The sequence below is a fragment of the Carcharodon carcharias genome, chromosome 7 (genome assembly GCF_017639515.1).
Source record: "Carcharodon carcharias isolate sCarCar2 chromosome 7, sCarCar2.pri, whole genome shotgun sequence".
Lineage (NCBI taxonomy): Eukaryota > Metazoa > Chordata > Chondrichthyes > Lamniformes > Lamnidae > Carcharodon > Carcharodon carcharias.
In genome coordinates this window covers 22041468-22058466 of record NC_054473.1, presented here as the reverse complement: position 1 = coordinate 22058466, position 16999 = coordinate 22041468, and the positions used below count along the sequence as shown (strand labels likewise).

Genomic DNA, 16999 nt, shown 5'->3' with positions numbered 1-16999 from the left:
AATAAAGTATTTCAATGTCTGAAACTATTCTGTTAATTGAAGGTGAAAGAAAGAACATGTGTTTATATAATGCTTATCAAGCATCAAGATGCTGAAATATTCCAAAACATTTTCCATACCATAAATCACTGCAGTTATACATGTGATTGTGGAAGCCATTTTGGAAGGAAGAATGAGGGGAGGGAATATAATCTATGTGTTAAAATTTCATGGGGAACACAGGAACTGAGAGCTGGAGTTCATAAAACACAAACCTTTGGAAGTGCTGAACAAGTTGCTAAAAAAATCCATTGCTCTATAAATAGAGGCACAAAGTATAAAAACAAGGAAGTTATGCTAAACTTGTATAAATCACTGGTTAGACTTAGCTGGAGTATTATGCCCAATTCTGGGCACCATGCTTTGGGAAGGCTTCGGAGAGGGTGCACAGGAGATTTACTAGAATGGTACCAGGAATGAGGGACTTCAATTATATAGAGATACCAGGGAAGCTGGGGTTGTTCTGCTCAGAACTGGGAGGCTAAAGGGTTTTTAATAGAGGTGTTCAAAATTGAAAGGCTTTGATTGGAAATAATATGTCCTTATTTAATCAGGGTGGGTGAGTGGTTAACCAGAGAGATAAGATAATTGGGAGAAGAGCCAGGAGAGATGAGAATTTTGTTATGCATTATGTTGTTGTGATCTGCAATGCAATACCTGAATTTGAGTTGGAAGCAAATTTAATACAGGTAGTAACTTTCAAAAAGAAATTCAATATTCTTGAAAAGCAAGTATTTGTAGGGCCATGAGAAATGAATGGGCGAGTAAGACTAGTTGGCACAGAATGAAGTGGTGGTCTGAACAGTTTAGTTCTGCACTGTAAGATTCTATGCTTGCACTCTTAATAAGATTTCTACAACAACAACTTGCATTTATATAGCACTCTTAATGTAGTAAAGCATCTCAAAGTGCTTCACAGGAATGTCATTAAACAAAAGTTGACAAATAGCAGTGAGATGACTAAGTAATTTTAGGTAGTGGAAGTTGAGAAGAATGTTGGTCAGGGCACACAACTCTCTGCACTTAGAAAAATGCCATTGGTTAATTAGTATGTGCTTGAACCAAATTATTTCTTGCACCTCCAGTAATTTAACCATATTTCAGTATTAGAATAGAGGATCAGCCTCAAAGATATGTGTTCATGTCCCAAAATGGTGCTTGAGGCTTTAATCTTTGACTCACTTGCAAGTGTTACCAGTGTGGTCAAGCTGACACTTTTGGTGCGGTGTTAAACCTGGTGCCATAGGATGGAACAATACTGTGGTACAATTTGAAGAAAAGCAGGGAGTATTCTGTCCTGGGCAGTATTTATCCCTCAGCCAACATCACAAACAGCTTATCTGGCCATTATCACATAGCTGTTTCTGGACCAGAGTATGTGCAAATTGACTTTGGGGTTGCCCTGCTTTACAGCAGTGACCATATTTAATGAGTATCAAACCTTTTGGGTATATTGAGGTCATGGAGGTAATAAAGTCCAGAAAGCCAGCTGGTGAAGGATAATACTGGAGCCTGTCTTTACTTAGTGACATTTAGAGTGAAATATTACAAGCATATATCTCCAAACTCAACCAGACATATTTTCAGTAAGTGTCTCTTTACTGTATATTTGCTCAAGTAAAACCCCAATTCTTTATCTTTTCATGGGATGTGGTGTCGCTGGCAGAGCCAGCATTTGTTGCCCATCCTGAATTGCCCCTGAATTGAGTAGCTTGCTAGGCAATTTCAGAGGGCAGTTAAGAGTCAAGCACATTGCTGTAGGTCTAGAGTCACATGTAGGCCACATCAGGTATGGATGGCAGATTTCTTTCCCTAAAGGACATTAGTGAACCAGGTGGGTTTTTGCAACAATCTGATAGCTGTAATGGGCACCATTACTGAGACTAGTTTTGTATTTCTGTTGACATTCAATTGAATGCACATCATAACTGGAACTCTCTGCTCAATACCCCTCCCTGGCTTCCTCCTTGCAAACACTGCTCTGCCACAAATCCACTGACTGATGAAAACCTGCAAGCTGGTTGAAACAAACTGTGCTGCATCTCACTTAACACTCACGATGACCTGTTCAACCCATCTGCCTGCTTTCCATCTCAGCTCCCATATGGAGCACCCTTCCTGAGCAAGATTCATCAGCAGACATCCATTAGATTAAGGAATGGGAAACATGAGAAGTCACTAACAAGTTCCTTGTAACGAACCCCATCTGTCAAATGGCAGGCTTTGAACTGCCATGGCAACAGTGGTCCTTGCTATATAGGTTCAGGACATGTGCAGCCAGTCTTCACTACTGAGGCCTCAGTACAAACCCCTTATGCCCTTGTGGAAAGACACAAAAAATGCTGCACATTGCCGAGAAGTGCCCCCTCTACAGACTAAGTTGCAGACTAATCACCTTTAAACTCAACAAATGAGGAGGCTATTGCTAGTGTCAGGGCGAAAACCTCACACTATATTTTTATAAGATGTGTATAGATATCCTCATGGCTAATTTCTAAAATTTTAAAACTGGACAAAGATCCTTTTAAAAGGCCTGCAGTCATGTCTGTCTGACCCTTTGAGCAAAAGGAACTATCATGGCGGTATTGCAGAAATTTGCATCTCGTTATCCCTGAAGAGACCCTAGTGACCTCCTGTGGGCTGCAGAGATCAGATTCAAAAAGAACTGTACAAAGGCCAAATGCATTTCATAATCCAGGCCTGGCCAACTGGAACCTATCTGTTCCTTGGACAGAGGACCCTGCAACTTTCCTTTCAAGTCTTAATTGTTAGAACATTTAACAATCTCAGGGACAAAGGGATACACATCCTTTGTCAAGGCCAGAGTGGAGAGGTGGGAGTCATGTGATGTGTCCCTCTAGCTGGTGGAACCAGTTATATTGCGTTGCTGTGCTGAAAACTCAGACTGCCATTTCACTATTTGCGAGCAGCAACACAGAAAAAGGGCTCTGCCTAGAATGAATACCTAGCCTCATCTATACTGTTTCTGTGTCTATCTCATCGTGGAAGTCAACTCTACTGAAAAAGTGAATTATACAGCTTCAGTTTTCAGCCTGCCAACTTCTGTGTTGGAGTACCTGCTTGGACTTTGATTCTGGACTCTGGGCTCACGTGAAACAATAATTCTTTTCTCTGTGGTCTTTGTCCTGTCAATCTTTCTTTTACTGTATGAGTGCAAAGGGGGCTACATGGTGACCCCGTCCCCTGCATTTTGAGCATGTAACTTATTAAACTAACCCTTTAATTTTATCTGATCATGAGTTTGCTGTGGGGTTATTAATAGAAATTGGATTACACCAAATCTGAGGGGCTGGGAAATAAGCCACCGCTTATAAAAGGGGAAGCAAATCAAGCACCTTTCTATTTACTGATGTGTGGTGAGAGGAGAAACAAGGCTGTTTAAATTAAATCCCTCCTGTCTGTAAAACTTGGCTTTGGGGATTTGCATTCGCTAAATAAGTAAATAATCAATGTGTCCTAGACCTCTGAACAATGCTTCTAGTTATTAGGTGTTTGAGAGATCTGACAATAGTTTTCCTTGGAGGAGAATTGCCTATCCTTCAGTTCCTTCTTGCAGCTGAGAATACAAGATTACTAGGAGTGCTGGGTTAAATAGAGATTGTGTACCACCTATCCTCATGGTACTATGTACTGCCAACTAGCAACAATCTGATTTTAATTTGTAAAAACAGAGTTGTTAGATCATATACCAATTAAAGGCATTGTTTTTGCTGAATTGGATGGTCTTGAGATTTCCACCATGTATGTGAAGAAATGGAAGTGTCTGGAATTGCTTGGCTTATCCTGAAGTCATTTGTGATGTGTAGAAAAACTGAAATTAAAATTTCAAAGCCTGGAAATTCGGTTAAATGACCACACAAGTTCTCCCAACTGTTGCATATTATTGACAACAGAATTGTACTACTACTTCCCTTTTCTCGGGTCAGATTTTTTCTTGTCATTTAAAATATTGCTGTAGTCATTTGGTTTACTGCGGCCAAGAACTACTGGTACCGGCACCAGAGAATTGCAGAAACCTGGGGTTTTGCTCTAGAGGGCCAATGTTTTCTTAACGTTAATCACCATATATTTTATAATTGACTCAATAAAATGATTTGTCAGCTACATAAACAAGAAACAAAAACCATGTTCCACTTTAGCATTTTCAAAATACATTTAGGCTGTATGATCACTGATTTTTTTTATTTTAAATTAAGTCTCGTTGATTTGATGGGACCTGAACTTGGTCACCAGGGTACCTCTGATTTTACTTGTTAGAGCTGGCAGTAGCAGAGTCAGTTTTGCAAAAGAGAAAATTTACCCTTTGGCAAGCTAACATTGCCAGGATTAAGGGCTAATATGTTCATTCTTAATATACAAGAGCATTAACAGCACTGTGGGTGTACCTACACCACATGGACTGCATGGACTGAAGATGGGAGCTCACCACCACCTTCTCAAAGGCCATTAGATATAAATGCTGGCCCACGCCCCATGAAGGAATAAATAAAAATAATTAAAAGGGTTAAAGGAGCAGTGCATCATTGGCAGCATCCTTGGAGTTTGGGATAGAGTATTCGGTACTTATTACTTCCAGGAAAAATGCAACACAGAATCAAATGGCAACAGAAAATGTTGTGCACAATCATCTAAAAATACCTGAACAGTGAATAGGCAAAAGGTAAATCAACCCATCACCATCTTCCACTGACTCAAATGATTGATTCTGTTCCAGGTTGCATCCTCCTCCCCACCACTCGCTCAGTGTGAACCAGACTTTATGAAACTGTTCCAACCCATAGGTGAGCTGAAAACCCTTCATCCTATCTATCACTAAGACCTCCACAACATTGCTTCTTCCAATAACTCAGCCCTCCGTGCCTCCAAAAAATGCATCGTTGATCATTTCTGCATTTAATTTCATCAAAGTCCTTTTTTTCTGACCTCTCATGTTCGATTTTTTGTATACTAAGTACTTAAGTTTTGTTTGCTCTTGGCTTCCTGTGCTAGAACACATCAAATTCAAAATCCTGATTTTCAGATCCATCCTATCCAATCTTGCATCCTCCACAGCAAATACATTCCTCCCGTGCTCCAGACTGGGACCATTTGTGCATTTCCCCATCCCCTCACCCTGTTTATAGTGGCAAAACCTTTTGGCCTCCTTGACTCTATGGAACTTCCTGCACAAACTTTCTCGCTGCTCTTCTCTCCTTGAAAAACTTTCTCAAAAGCCATTTTCTTGAACAAGCTTTCATTGCACCCCTTCTGAATTTGTCACTACTTAGCTCAGCATCCTTTTCCTTGATCTTTGTTAAGTGCTTGGGATCACATATATTAAAAACACTGGTTAAACGCTGTACTCTCTGGCATTGCAAGAAACACCATGGCCAGGATAGTGAGGTTGGTGAGTGGCGGGCGGGGCCTGCTCACCGATGCGTAAAATGATGCAGGATTCCGTCGGGTGGAACTCCTGACGTCACTTCGCGTCATTTCAATTTTCAGGTAGGCGAGAGCGCAGCTGAGTCAGCTGTGCACCCACCGACCTGTCAACGGCCTATTGAGGCCATTTAAAAACTAATTCAAATAATTAATGGACCTGCCCATTCCTAAGGTTGGCGGCAGGCCTGGAGCCCTGGCAGGCTTCAGAAAAAGCATGAAACTTCATTCACTGGTGGGATGAGGTTTCATGTGGGTTTTAAAAAATTTAATAAAAGTTTGATTAAAAGTGATGGACCAGCTCATGAGGGGAAATGTCAGGGAAATTTTATTTTTGTACATTGACCATTTTTAAATTTGGCGCTGATCTGCCTGAGGCAGCACTTAGCCTCAGGGAGATGATCACACTCTTTCGCGCACATGTGTGAAAGAGCGCACTCTCAGCTGAGGGAATCCCCCCCCCTCTGGCCGCACAGGGAGCGCAGCAGGCTATTTTGTTATAGGGGCATAACAGCTTAACATGACCCTGTCACTGCTTTATTTTTTATGTGCATATGTGTTTTCTAAAAGAGTTAACTGAATTGTGATTATCTGCTAGGAGAATCACTCCAAGGATGCTGAGCTCACTTGTAGCATCCTTAATGACACTTATTCGCCAAACTCTGCGTGGAGTTGTAGTTCAATCTAAGACTTTGTAGTTGTATGGCCTAGTTATAGTCTGTATGTACCAAATAACCCACCAGGAATTTCTTTGCTGGTTTCAAACAAAAGGAATTTCAGGCTCCATTACTTTTGAGCTGAAAGCAGTGAGGTTTAAAGTTCCATCTCAGTTGCAAAGGGACTGCCTTAAAGAAGTTAAGGCTTCTTGTAACATTTATGAGCTACTAAATATAATGATTTCATGTGCACTTTGATAGCAGGATTTTAACTCTAGTGGTGGAACTGTCACACACATCAGCTTTTCCATTTTGAATGAGCTTCACTCTTCACCTCTCACTTTATGACTGAGCTACTTGTCAGGCAACCTATATAACCATATTGGGACTGTAAAGTTTGATAGTAAATTCTTTTTGAGCATTGCCCCAGTTAAAAATATCTGAGTTATTTGGTCACCTGTTGAAAGCTAATCATCAAGGATGGCACGTTATTGATTTGACAAAGTAATTTCTCTACCTAAACCAAGACAGTTCACAACCTTGGCATCCTATTTGACCCTGAGCTGAGCTTTCTAACTCAATATCCTCTCCATCTCCAAGACACCTATGGCCACCTTTATAACATCTCCGTTCTTCCCACTGACTCAGCTCATCTGCTGAAACCCTTATCTATGCCTTTGTTAGCCCTGGACCTGACTATTCCAATGCTCTCCTGGCTGGACTCCCATCTTCCACATTCCATAAACTTGAGCTCATCCAAAACTCTGTTGCTAGTATCCTAACTCACAGCAAGTCCTGTTCATCTATCACCCTGTGCTCGCTGATCTATTTTAGCACCTACTTCAGCACCACCTCAACTTTTAAATTTCTTATCTTTGTTTTCAAATCCCTCTATGGCCTTGTCCTCTCCCTATTTCTGTAAGCTCCCTTAGCCCTTCAAATCTCCTAGATCTCTGATCGCTCCTCCAATTCTGCCATCTTCAGCATCCCTGATTTTCATTGCTCCATTATTGGGGGCTGTGCCTTCAGCTGCTTAAATCCTAAACTCTGAATTCCCTGCCTGTTCCTCTCCACCCCTCTCTACCTGTTTCTCCTCATTTAAGAGACTCCTTAAAACCTAACGTTTTGACCACATTTTTGGTTACCTAACAATGTCTATGTGACTCAGTGTGAAATTTTGTTTCATAAAGCTCATGGTATGTTTTACTACGTTAAACGTGCTACACAAATGCAAGTTGTCGATAGCGTGGTGGTGTGGGCGTGAGTAGAGGAGAAAATGAACTAAGTGGTCCTGTTCTGCTGGAGGATCAGGTGGTTGCGTTTTTGTGGCTATAATGATCAAAATGCCAGGTTAATAATTGATGTCTGTAGGAATATATATATTCTTATTCTTATTTGGGAGAAGGCAGGAGGATGGGGTTGAGAAACTTAGGCATGATTGAATGGCGGAGCAGACTCTGGGCCGAATGGCCTAATTTCTGCTCCTATGTCTTATGGAATAGAGGAGTTCCCAGAGGATTTTGAGATTTTATTGCCATTCTCTGTTTTTGGCTCACGTACTGAAACTGTTGCTTGGATACTGCCATTCTTTGCCTCAGTTCCATTTAAGCTGTACTTTTTACAGTTTCATTCCAAATATTGCTCAATTGTTACATAATAAGCATTGTTTCTTCTTCTAATTCATCCATTAAACATCTAGCATAGATGTTTTTCCCAACTGCCGCCGTTCTGTTTTAACATCCTGACATTGCCCCACTCTCACCATTGCTCTGCCACAGTCTTTATAAAGTATATCTGAAAGGAAATTCTCCTAAGTTCCTATTGTCAATTTATCTGTATTCCTGTCTGTGGTAGAGGCCTGAAAGAACTCTCTGCTAAGCTGCTCCTTTTGCCTGTGTATCACTGCATGTCATAGTAGATCTGAAAAGGCTTCACTGTTGAACTATGCCTATTTATCTGTATCATTATGCCTGCATAATTTCAAAGTATGAGTATTAAATAAGGAATTTGCTTGAAAATGTTAGACCTACAAATATGATGTAGAGCAATATTTTGATATTGAATGTCAAGGTTTGTGGATTTTAAAATCGATGTACTGCAGTAGCATCCGGAGCAGAAGCAGCAGCTGTTGTTTTGTCACGATCGTACGTGATGAGCATAAGGTTTGTAGATTCGATTTGAGATTAAAAGGGGCTGTGTTAAGTGAGAGTCATAAAGATCAACCGCTCTATGAACTAGTGCTAGTCCAATGTGCGTGTATGAGACAGCATTTAAAAGTGTGTGCACATAGTCAGAAAATTTTTAACTTGGTAAGAAAGTGGTAGGTGATATAATTTACAGATTTATAACCCAGGTTTCAGAATTTGAACAAGCAGATCGATGCCTCTAAGTCCTCTTTCTATCACAGTTTGATGAGTCCATGGAGGTTCCTCTGTTTATTCTCTCCACTTGCAGACTGTCGATCACTTCCGTAGCTGAAGTAGTGATAGTGAAGCATTTTTCTGGAGGCCTATTTTACTCTTGCTGGATTTCTGACGTCTTGTTTAACTGTTCAGTGCGCCATTTCAGTAGTGCCCCACCTGGTTATGTTTCCTGTTATGGTTTACTTGCCTGTATCATGTTTTGCCACCTGATTCTCAATACTGATTATTTTGCTTGACATTTCAGTATTTCGTTATGTTCGTTCTTTTATGACTATAAAAATGTTAGTTTTACAAAAACATGGAGCAGAGGTCAGCCATTTGGCCCCTTGAGCCTGTTCCATTATTCAATAAGATCATGGCTGATCTGATTGTGGCTTCAACTCCACTTTCCTGTCTGCTTCCCCCCACCCCCCCCCCATAACCCTTGGCTCCCTTGTTAATCAAAAACCATCTAATTCAGCCTTGAATATATTCAGTGACTCAGACTCCATGGCTTTCAGGGGAAGAGAATTTCACAGACTAACAACCTTCTGAAAGAAAAAAATTCTCCTCTTGGTCTTAAATGGGAGACTCCTAGCTTTTCCTTTGTCCCCTAGTTCTAGTTTCTCCTATAAGGGGAAACATTCTCTCAGCATCCATTCTATCAAGCCCCATCAGGATCTTATATGTTTCAATTAGATCACCTCTCATTCTTCTAAACTCCAATGGGTATAGGCACAACCTGCTTAACCTTTCCTCATAAGATAACTCCTTCATCCCAGGAAATCAGTCGAGTGAACTTTCTCTGAACTACTAATGCAGTTATATCCTTAAGGAGATCAAAGTAGTCCAGATAGGTCTATTTCTATTAACTTGTTCAACAAAATATACATTTGCAAGGATTAAGACAAAGGGAATAAGTACTTAAAATTAAGATTAATATATGGTCATGGAATCATAGAGCGGTCACAGCACAGAAGGAGGCCATTCAGCCTGTTGCTGGGCAGGAGCAGCTCAAATTACTCCCTCAAAATCTTTTCACTTGACTTCTGTTAGGAAGCACATAGCTTTCGGTGTCTCACTTTGTAACATATTTCATCCAACTATTGCTAAATAAGAGAAAGATATTTCAATTTCTTCCTTGATTGCTCATTCTATAAACTGTTCAACATCTTTGTACAACACCTGTAAGAAGCAGATGGTCCTTATCATTTTGGAGACAAATTTTCTCAGTAGATAACACTTTAGTCATTCAGTAACTGTCTCTGTAACCCAAAGACACATATACAAACGCTTAAGCCTCTGCTGCCATCAGCTTGCTGAACCCAGACTAGGGATTTTGGAATCCTCCTGATGTGTATGACCACCAGAGTGGATGGTGAATTTATCCGTTGAACTTTGCTGGATGATCTGATCATTTGCTTCTTTCACCTGGAGTGATCCAAAGAGCATTCTGGAGCCACATTTTGTACTGGATACTGAAGGTGCTGGTTTTAAGGCCTGACTGCAGGAGGAATGCATAGCCTGTATTGTGCTCCAGCAGATTGCTTAATTGTCATCCATTCACAATTCTTAACTAACTAGACCCATCCCTGCTAACCTGATAGTTGAAGAAAAAAATATTTCAGGATTGGGAGTGAGAAGAACATTTAACTTGACACTTGTAGAATCCTAGCCCGTATTTGGTTTCAATTTGTAGTTGTAATGCACTTGAAGTTAGAGTATCAAGTCCTCTATCTTCGGAATGGGATGTGGCCTTAGGCATTGGCTATGTTTGGTCACAAAAGAACAACTCATGCGCACGGATTTTAAATGAACCTTTGTAGTTTTCTGGCCAATTTATAACCTCATGGCTGTGATAGAATATTCTTGAGATGCTAATTTCTGTGAATACTTTAATGAAGCAGTCAATAATAAGATTTTTAAGTGATCTTTAGTACATATCATTAGGATTGCTTAGGATTGAAAAAGTGCCACTATGCGGTGCTCTTTCCAAAGTGATTTTAAGATATATTTCTCTAAGTCTGTCTGCTGGTTGTTACTGTCCAATTGCATTGATTTTTTTTTCAAAAGCAAGGAATAAGAATTGGATTCTAATTTCATGACCCATTCCCTCCATAGTGTTGCTCTATCACTATACAGTGTGTGAGAGTGATGCAGTTCAGTTCACTTTATAACCTTCCTGACATTCCAGTACCTGTATAGGGAATTATGGATATGAACCTGTGTTCCATTACGTGGAAATATTCAGTGCATTACCAGACCTGGAAAGATTAAAGCATGCATTAAAGAAGTACAGAGGACATTGCCAGGTTTAATTGGAAACTTTAGCTGTGTTTTTCATTTTGATTATGATTCTAATGCTCTAGAATCATATAGAACAGAAGGAGGCCATTTGGCCCATTGTATCTCTGCCAGCTCTTTGAAAGAACTGTCCAATTAGCCCCCACTGCTATATGATCAGATGTACAGGCTTGAATTATTAAATAAAATATATGTTTGTAAATGTTATTGTTAAACCCACTCCACCAAATGGTGTCCTGTGGATCAGGCTTTGTTAGTTTCTGTAAGAAACATGGAGGGGGTACCACTTCAATTTGCTATTAGATAGAAGAGGAAAAAAAAGACTTGACTGAATCATTTATAAGTCTGCAGTTCAGAGGCAGTGCTGAAAATGTATCTGATAGTTGTAAGGGTTTGTCTGTCAGTGTTTTCCTACATTGTTGTGTGGGTTCTCATAAATAGAATATTGGTTGCTGTGTTTCTGACTATAGCTTGGCGCTATATCCATGGATGAGGTGTTCAGCAGCAGGTGAACTGAGATGAGGCAGAGTCAGGGGATGCTACGGAGCTGGAAGTAGATGGGTCTTAGTTGTGGCATGGATGTGTGGTTGGAAGCTCATCTTGATGTCAAATATGACATCCAGGTTGCACAGTCTGGTTCAGCCTCAGCCAGTTGTCAGGGAGCAAGATGAAGTCAATGTCTAGGAAACAGAATTTATGGAGAGGACCAAAGACAACGGCTTCAGCCTTCTCCATATTTAGTTGGAGGAAATTTTTACTCATCCAACACTGAATGTCTGGCAATCACACTTCTGCTTGCTGAATTGCATTAGCTCCCAGTCAAGTCATGTCTTGATTTTAAAATGCTGACCCTTGTTTTCCAATGTCACCACTCCTTCCCCCTCTCTGATTTCCCCCAGCCCAATAACCCTTTGAGATACCTGTTTCTCTAATTCTGACCTCTTGAGCATATCTAATTTTAGTTGGTCTGCCATGTGCCTTCAACTGCCAAGGCCCAAAGATCCAAAATTCTTCTCTCTTTATTTTCTCCTTTAAGGTGCTCCTTAAAAACGACCTCTTTCACCAAGTTTTTGGTCATCTGTTCTAATATGTGGCTTGGTGTCAAATTTTGTTTTATAACACTCCTATAAGGTATCTTGTGAAGTTTGATTTTACTAAAAGTAAGTTGTTGTATTTATTAAGGTTTTTGGTTCCCAAAAGCAAAGTGAAGGCTCATTTTTCTTGACTTATTGTAGAAGAGAAGCTATGGATAATTAAATTTTCTGGGTAATTGAGCAGAAACTAGATAATGAATGCACCTGTGCATCCACGTAGGTGGGAAGCTGATCAGTCTGCTCACAGATTTACAGGCCAGAAGAGAGATGGAAAATAGAACTCCTTCAGATGTGACAAGTACGACAGCTTGCACTGTAAAATAAATGAAACAGCTGCTGCTTTGATTTCTCTGCTCACATCAGCTTGGCAGATTTTGCATCCTATTGATTAAAAGGTGGCTGAGTTTGTAGTGCTCTTTACCTGAAACCAAAATTTTCTGTGCAATGAAGTGACACAAATATTTTTGATTAGTTGTTTTCATTGATTAAATAAAACAATATAAAACATGCTATTGAAGGACATGTGATCCAAGTGTAGTGCCATTTTTAAATGCAGTTGAGAAAAGTGTACATTGTTTTGATTGAATTGCACCCATACCCTTCTAAAGGACATAAATTTATTTTGTTTGCTTTGCTATTTGCAAGTGATTAGGCTAATGTCCTTTCTCAACTAGGCTGGTTTCGCTGGTCTCCATCCTCCCCCAGGACAATATACAGTGACAGATGTGCTGGTGAGTTGGTTGTGTTTGTTTCTAACAGCATGTCAACATAGAGATGCAGTAAATGGATGGGATATATGGGTAGAATCTTGAAGGCTAATCTACTATTTAAATGAGGCAAAATGGTGGATCTGGCCAAGACCCAGGAGTGGCTCCAGTATGGAAGTTAGTTATAGGAATTATGCAAACTATTAAGCTCCATCACTTGCGTTTTGGCTTGCTGTTGTGTGTTTTATAAATTATTTCATACTCTGTCGATAATTAAATGTAATTTTATGCAGGCTTTTGCCATTTAATGTGACAATGGTTTGTTCAAACTAAATTAGTTCTTTAAATATTTAGAATGTATTTTTGAACTATAAATGGTGCTTCATGTAATTTAGGAGGGGTTATTTCCCTGGTCTTGTTTAACCCAAAAGCGTCTCTTTCCCCAACAATTTACAGGGATTTAAAATCTTTACTTCCTTATTCTCCAACTATTCACACAGCTTTGTAATTAATTACTAGAGGGTGTGCGAGAGAATTTAAAGTGAAATTTCCTTCCCCCCTGCCTTCTATTTCTGTTTTCAGTTTACCTGAGTAAAAGATTGAGAAATTGCGGGAAGTTGAAGTGACAAACTAGAGTTAAGCTCACAAATTTGGAACCCCAAATTTTTGGAGCATATTGGCCAATAGTCACGCCATAAGATCCTTGAGCATTTTACAAGTGTCCATTGAATATTGCTGTTCTATATTTTTTGCCACCAGTAACTGATGTTGCAGCTTCCTCTAGTGGTGAAAGTATGTAACTTGTCTTATTCAATTGACTTCCCATGTCTCAACAATTGTTTCTGCAGACTCCTGCCCTGTGGAATGCAAGCTCTATTTTTTATAGTTATCTGCTAATATGCTTAATAAACACCAACTCATTTCAATTATGTTTTCCAGACTACATTTCAAAATAACTCATTGGTTGTGAAGCGTTTTGGGATGTTCAGAGGACATGAGAGGCAATATGTAAATGAAAATTCTTTATTTTCTTTTTGTCTAGCTGTTAAAAGAGTAAATTCTGTATGACTGCAATGCTATTACTGATCCTGCAATAGCTTCTCTTACCATGCCCACACTGTTACATCTGGAGACCTTCCAGGATCTATGTTTGACTTGCTCCCCCCACCCCTATTTCTCATCTGCATTCTGTCCCTCGGTAACAGCATCCAAAAACTCATAAACACATCTCTTGACAATGCCACTCTGCTCTTGTCCAGCATTCAGTACCAGGCGAGCAGAAATTTCTTCCAGTTAAATATGGGGAAGATCAAAGCCATCAGCACCAGCCCAGCCCTGCCACAAGCTCTCTTCACTAGCCACCAAGTCCATCCTCCTCTCTGGCCACTATCAGAGGTGGCACGAGACTGTTACAACCACACTGCCCTATTTGATCCAGAACTGAGTTTCTGGCATACTCTTTATCACCAAGATCACCTACTTAAACCTCTGTCCCCATTCCTGCCTCAACCCTTCTGCTCCTAAAACCCTTATCTGTGCTTTTGTTACCTCCAGACTCAAGTATTCCAGTGTTGTCCTGGTTGGCCACCAATCTTTCATGATCTTGAGGTTATTGAAAACTTTGCTGTCTGTATCCTAACTTGTCCATCCATCACCCCTGTAATCACTGACCTACATTGGCTCCTGGTCTGTAAGTGCTTTGCTTTTAACTTTCTCACTTTCTTATTCAAAACCCTCCATGGCCTCATCCATCCTTACCTCTGTGACCTCTTCCAGCTGTACAATCCTCTGAGAACTCTTCCTTCAGTCCAGGCTTATTATGCATCCTCAACTTCCTTTGCCCCCACCATTAACAACTGCCTGGGGAATTCCCTCTTTAAACCTCTGTACCTCTCTCTCTCCTTTAAGACACTCCTTAAAACCTACCCTTTGACCAAGCTATTGGTCATCTCACCTAATATCACCCCATGTGACTCGGTGTCAATTTTCTTGGTGTTGGTATGCTTCTATGAAGCGCCTTGAGACATTTTACTACATTAAAGGTGCTATATAAATGCAAGTTGTTGTGATCTGTTGTGTGATGTGAATATAAATGGAATAGTCCTTCCTGCTCTGAGTTGATCACTGAAATTTTGACCAATTGGCATTCAGTTTCCAAATATGTAAATTAATGTACATTAAAAACAAAGGATACCACATTAAGAAGTTATTTGATTCTGAGGAGGCAACTTGGGAATTACAAAATTCATTGGACAAAATACATAGATGGGCGAAACAGTAGGGTAAGTTTATTGCGAGTGTAAAGTGGGAGAAAATGGGATGAAATAAGTAAGAGAAAAATAAATAATTGTGTTTATATGGCACGTCTTCAGGACCCCACAAAACATTTCACATCTTATTATTTACCTTCCAAGTGTTGCGGCAGCTCATTTGCTCATGGCAGGCTCCACTGTATAGAAAGATAGATGAATAATACGTTGATTAATATTTTTAATGATTTTGATTGTGGGGAAAAAAAATTTGGCCAGGATACTGACAATTCCCTGACTTTCTTTAAATAGTACACTAGGATATTTTACATTGATGCAAACAGATGTAATACATGAGTGGTGTTGAAGTAGCCAAGAATTAAGTTAGAAGACATTCACAGGGTCTTCATGGACTGGATACTCACCATGATCAATCAGTGCAGAACAATATGCAGAACCACATTCAAAATACAAACTGGAATCCTGAAGTGTATAAAACAATCGAAGCAGGAGTAGGCCAATCAATAAAATATTGTTTGATCTTCTACCTCAGCTACACCTTGCTGCACTACTCCCCATCCCTTAATTCCCTTCGTATCCAAAAATCTCATCGATCTCTGAATATAGTCGACACCTGAGCATCCACATCTTCCTTGGTAGACAATTCCAAAGATTCACAATCCTTTGAGTGAAGAAATGGGTCCTCATCTCAGTCCTACATGACCGATCCCTTATTCTGAGACTGTGACCCCTAGTTGTAGATTCTCCAGCTAGGGAAAACACCTTAGCAGCATCTACTCTGTCAAGACCCGTAAGTATTTTATATATTTCAATGCAGTCACTGCTCATTCTTCTAAACTCTAGGGAATGCAGGCGTAGTCCACTCAATCTCTCCTCATAGGACAATCCCCTCATTGCAGGAATCATTTAGTTAAGCTTTGTTGCACCCCATCAAAGGCATGTATATGTTTGCTCAGGCAAAGGAGACCAAAACTATATACAGTACTCCAGGTGTAGTCTCACCAAGGCACTATATAATTTCAGGAAATCTTCTTTACCCTTGTACCCTGATCCCTTTGTAATAAATGTGAACATACCATTGTGTTAAAACTATAAAGTGCTCTGTTAAGATCATGCCTTGAATATTGCGTTGAGTCCTAGTCACATGGAGACAGATATTTATGGCATGGAGACATTTTAGAGAAGATTTTGAGCATGAGCCTGATCCCTAAAGCGGGGGGGAGGGGGGGGGGGAGGAGGACATTTTAGCCTTGAAAGAGATGCCTGAGTAATATCAAAGGTAGCATAGAAAAAGCAAATCTGGAAAATTACTGTGAACCAAATCATGAGAGTTGGACATGGAGGTGCAAGTTCAAACTAGTAAAACATAAATTTCAGATTGTGTGAAGGAGTTCATGACATTAAAGTGTGATCAGTACATTGAATGACTTCCAAATAAAGTCATCAAAGCAAAACATCTTTGAACCTTTTGAGAAATTATGTCAAGGTAACAAGCACTTATACATTCTTTCTGGGTGAAATGTAGGTTAGAGTGGTTAAGTTTCTTAATTTAAATAAGGAAAACAATGATGCAGAATTGAATTGCCATTTTTATCATGAACATGCTTCAAATATATTATAGTACAGTAATTGGGGTAATGTCATTCAATTGCCAGATATTCCTGGTTTTAAAATTTCTGGAAACAGCTTTAATGCACAAAGTATAATGTTTGCCATTTGATAGCATATAAGTAAACTTAGGAAAATTGTGTGGGGTTATTTTGAAGAAAAAAATGGATTGGTGAGGCATTTAATTTGCTAAGCTTGCATCAAGTTAAAGTCTATAAATTGACATTTGTGCCCCTAACACTGTTGGAACTTGCACAATCATTTGATTTGCTTCTAAAATTTTAGATAACACATTGTTCAGAGTCTCTTAGCAACAAAAAAACTATATAAAATACATTAAAACATACTCTATACTGTAGCCCAATTTGATAGATTAAGCATGGTTAATGGCTCTCTCTCTAATAGACAAATCACTGCAACCACTGTTGTGTTACCCCCTCAGTTTCGTGTGCTCTGATGGTGTTTCTCAGTGCACAGCTA

General features: G+C 39.7%; 1 protein-coding gene across 17 annotated transcripts in view; it reads left to right on the top strand.

Annotated features, from left to right (window-relative positions):
• setd5 (SET domain containing 5) overlaps window positions 1-16999 on the top strand; it is a 175017-nt gene that overhangs the window by 30443 nt on the left and 127575 nt on the right. For 10 of the 17 annotated variants that reach the window (XM_041191275.1, XM_041191276.1, XM_041191277.1 and 7 more), the window contains 2 exons: window positions 12609-12665; window positions 13581-13649. The exons of 1 other annotated variant lie outside the window; for it this stretch is intronic. The gene's annotated coding sequence lies outside the window, so the exon portion shown is untranslated. Of the gene's footprint in view, window positions 1-4774; window positions 4842-12608; window positions 12666-13580; window positions 13650-16999 lie in introns of all 17 variants that reach the window. 6 more of the 17 variants (XM_041191279.1, XM_041191282.1, XM_041191281.1 and 3 more) reach the window with 3 other exon arrangements.